At 54.3% G+C, this 5186-nt stretch overlaps 1 long non-coding RNA gene across 3 annotated transcripts; it reads right to left on the bottom strand.

Moving 5' to 3' along the window:
• Positions 1–93: 93 nt before the first annotated feature.
• Positions 94–3366, bottom strand: LOC144954399 (uncharacterized). Of its 3 annotated transcripts, none has more exons than XR_013641182.1 (3): positions 3310–3366; positions 2336–2698; positions 94–168 (listed from the first exon to the last, which is right to left on the bottom strand). It is a non-coding gene; the product is annotated as an uncharacterized LOC144954399 (long non-coding RNA). The 3 variants fall into 3 exon arrangements; XR_013641180.1 differs by having other exon boundaries at positions 2336–2695; XR_013641181.1 differs by having other exon boundaries at positions 2336–2692.
• Between the last annotated feature and the right edge of the window lie 1820 nt (positions 3367–5186).

Below are 5186 nucleotides of genomic sequence, written 5' to 3'. Positions count from 1 at the left end.
TGTCTCTGACACGGCCATCGTGAACCCCCTGAGAGAGAGAGACACCCAGACCCAGGGCTCGAACCCAGGCTCTCAGCGTTGGCGGCTAGCTACCTTGTCGTATTTCCGCCCCGTTAGGAACCTCCCAGAATCCTCGGGAACCTCATCCACGTCCGGTTTTCTCAACACCTTGGGAGAGGGAGGAGCCACACGAACCACGTGGGTTTTACAGTTGCCACACGTGGAAGAGTAGGCCAACTCACATTCGTACAGTGATCACGTCCGGTTCATGACAGACAGACAGACACAGACAGACACACACAGAGACAGACACACACACACAGAGACAGACACACACAGAGACAGACACACACACACACAGACACACACACACAGACACACACACACACAGACACACACACACACACACACAGACACACACACAGACACACAGACACACACACACAGACACACAGACACACACACACAGACACACAGACACACACACACACACAGACATACACACACACAGACACACAGACACACACACATACACACACACACACAGACACACACACACACAGACACACACAGACACAGACACACACACAGACACACAGACACACACACAGACACACACACACACAGACATACACACACACAGACACACAGACACACACACATACACACAGACACACATACACACACACACACAGACACACACACAGACACACACACAGACACACACACACACACAGACACACACACAGACACACACACAGACACACACACACACAGACACACACACACACACACACAGACACACACACACACAGACACACACACACAGACACACACAGAGACAGACACACACAGACACACACAGACACACAGACACACACACAGACACACACAGACACACACACAGACACACAGACACACACACACAGACACACACACACAGACACACACACACAGACACACACACACACAGACACACACACACACAGACACACACACACACAGACACACAGACACACACACATACACACAGACACACATACACACACACACGCACACAGACACACACACAGACACACACACACACACACAGACACACACACAGACACACACACAGACACACACACACACAGACACACACACACACAGACACACACACACAGACACACACACACAGACACACACACACACACAGACACACACACACACACAGACACACACAGAGACAGACACACACAGACACACACAGAGACAGACACACACAGACACACACACAGACACACACAGACACACACACAGACACACACACACACACACAGACACACACAGAGACAGACACACACAGACACACACAGACACACACAGACACACACACACAGACACACACACACACACAGACACACACACACACAGACACACACACACACAGACACACACACACACAGACACACACACACAGACAGACACACACACACAGACACACACACACACAGACACACACAGACACACACAGAGACAGACACACACAGACACACACAGACACACACAGACACACACAGACACACAGACACACACACACAGACACACACACACACAGACACACACAGACACACACAGAGACAGACACACACAGACACACACAGACACACACAGACACACACACACAGACACACACACACACAGACACACACACACACAGACACACACACACCGACACACACACACAGACACACACACACACAGACACACACACACACAGACACAGACACACACAGAGACAGACACACACAGACACACACAGACACACACAGACACACACACAGACACACACACACAGACACACACACACAGACACACACACACACAGACACACACACACAGACACACACAGACACACACACACAGAGACAGACACACACAGACACACACAGACACACACAGACACACACACACAGACACACACACACACAGACACACACACACACAGACACACACACACAGACACACACACACACAGACACACACACACACAGACACACACACACACAGACACACACACACACAGACACACACACACAGAGACAGACACACACACACAGACACACACACACAGAGACAGACACACACAGACACACACAGACACACACAGACACACACAGACACACACAGACACACACACACACAGACACACACACACAGACACACACACACACAGACACACACACACACAGACACACACACACAGAGACAGACACACACAGACACACACAGACACACACAGACACACACACAGACACACACACAGACACACACAGAGACACGATGTCTCCCTCACCCCCAGCGGCTTCCTTCCCCCGTGCGTCGACTTCTCCCGGCTCGCCTCATGCGCCGCTGCTGCTGCTGTTGTTGTTGTTGTTGTGGCGTCCTGTGTTGTTGTTGTTGTTGTGGCGTCCTGTGTTGTTGTTGTTGTGGCGTCCTGCGTCGTTGTTGTCGTTGTTGTTGTTGTCGTCAGGTCCTGCTGCTGCTGCGGTGATGTTGTTGTTGTTGCTGCCACGTCCTCCGGTGTTGTTGTTGTTGTTGTCGTCGTTGTTGTTGTTGTTGTTGCCGCGTCGTCGTCGTCGTCGTGAGCCCGGCGGTGGCGCTTGCGCTCCAACTCCCTGCGGCGGCGCTCCTCCCGGCGCTGCTGCTGCTGCTGCTGCTGGTGGTAGTGGTGGTGGTGGTGTTGGTGGTGGTGGTGTTGGTGGTGGTGTTGGTAGTGGTGGTGTTGGTGGTGGTGTTGGTGGTGGTGTTGGTGGTGGTGTTGTTGTTGCTGCTGCGGCAAAGGCGCAGCTCCTGCAAGTGCCGCCTCCACAGGCGCCTTCACACACTGCTGCTGCTGCTGCTGGTGGTGGTGGTGTTGGTGGTGTTATTGTTGTTGGTGCTGTTGTTGTTGTTGTTGGTGGAGTTGTTGTTGTTGGTGTTGTTGTTGTTGGTGTTGTTGTTGTTGGTGCTGCTGTTGTTGTTGTTGGTGGTGGTGTTGTTGTTGTTGGTGTTGTTGGTGGTGTTGTTGTTGGTGTTGTTGTTGGTGGTGTTGTTGTTGGTGCTGCTGTTGTTGTTGGTGGTGCTGCTGTTGTTGGTGGTGTTGTTGTTGTTGTTGTTGGTGCTGTTGTTGTTGTTGTTGGTGTTGTTGGTGGTGGTGTTGTTGTTGTTGGCGGTGTTGTTGTTGTTGGTGGTGGTGTTGTTGTTGTTGGTGCTGTTGTTGTTGTTGTTGGTGTTGTTGTTGGTGCTGTTGTTGTTGTTGGCGGTGTTGTTGTTGTTGGTGGTGCTCACCAGCTTCGCCATCTTCTTGCTCCTCAGGAACTCCAGAAGCGGCGTCGTCTTCCTGTCTGTGGCACAAAGTGTCACCCACCATTCACCCACCACTCACTCACCCACCACTCACCCACCACTCACTCACCCACCACTCACCCACTCACCCACTCACCCACCACTCACCCACTCACTCACCCACCACTCACTCACCCACTCACCCACTCAGTCACTCACCACTCACTCACTCACCCACCCACTCACCCACCACTCACTCACTCAGTCACCACTCACTCACTCACCCACTCACTCACCCACTCACTCACTCACCCACCCACTCACCCACCACTCACTCACTCAGTCACCACTCACTCACCCACCCACTCACCCACCACTCACTCACTCAGTCACCACTCACTCACTCAGTCACTCACTCACCCACCACTCACCCACCACTCACTCACCCACTCACTCACCCACTCACCCACCACTCACCCACCACTCACTCACTCACTCACCCACCCACTCACCCACCACTCACTCACTCAGTCACCACTCACTCACCCACCCACTCACCCACCACTCACTCACTCAGTCACCACTCACTCACTCAGTCACTCACTCACTCACCCACCACTCACCCACCACTCACTCACCCACTCACTCACCCACTCACCCACCACTCACCCACCACTCACTCACTCACTCACTCACCCACTCACTCACCACTCACCACTCACCCACCACTCACTCACCACTCACCCACCACTCACCCACTCACTCACCACTCACCCACCACTCACTCACCCACCACTCACTCACCCACCCACTCACCCACCCACCCACTCACCCACCCACCCACTCACCCACCCACTCACTCACCCACCCACCCACTCACTCACCCACCCACTCACTCACCCACTCACTCACCCACTCACTCACCACTCACTCACCACTCACTCACCACTCACTCACCCACTCACTCACTCACCACTCACCCACCCACCCACCCACTCACCCACCCACTCATTCACTCACCCACCCACTCACTCACCCACTCACTCACCACTCACTCACCACTCACTCACCACTCACTCACCCACTCACTCACCCACTCACTCACTCACCACTCACCCACCCACTCACCCACCACTCACTCACCCACTCACTCACCACTCACTCACCCACTCACTCACCCACTCACTCACCCACTCACTCACCCACTCACTCACCCACTCACTCACCCACTCACTCACCCACCACTCACTCACCCACTCACCCACCACTCACCCACCACTCACTCACTCACCCACCACTCACCCACCACTCACTCACCCACCACTCACCCACTCACACCACTCACCCACCACTCACCCACTCACTCACCCACCACTCACTCACCCACTCACCCACTCAGTCACTCACCACTCACTCACTCACCCACCCACTCACCCACCACTCACTCACTCAGTCACCACTCACTCACTCACTCACCCACTCACTCACCACTCACTCACTCACCCACCCACTCACCCACCACTCACTCACTCAGTCACCACTCACTCACCCACCCACTCACCCACCACTCACTCACTCAGTCACCACTCACTCACTCAGTCACTCACTCACCCACCACTCACCCACCACTCACTCACCCACTCACTCACCCACTCACCCACCACTCACCCACCACTCACTCACTCACTCACCCACCCACTCACCCACCACTCACTCACTCAGTCACCACTCACTCACCCACCCACTCACCCACTCACTCACTCACCACTCACCACTCCACCAGTCACTCACTCACTCACTCACTCACTCACCCACCACTCACCCACCACTCACTCACCCACTCACTCACCCACTCACCCACCACTCACCCACCACTCACT

Source organism: Lampetra fluviatilis, unplaced genomic scaffold (genome assembly GCF_964198595.1).
Source record: "Lampetra fluviatilis unplaced genomic scaffold, kcLamFluv1.1 SCAFFOLD_1462, whole genome shotgun sequence".
NCBI classification, from domain to species: Eukaryota; Metazoa; Chordata; class Hyperoartia; order Petromyzontiformes; family Petromyzontidae; genus Lampetra; species Lampetra fluviatilis.
This window is presented reverse-complemented; position numbering and strand designations above follow the sequence as displayed.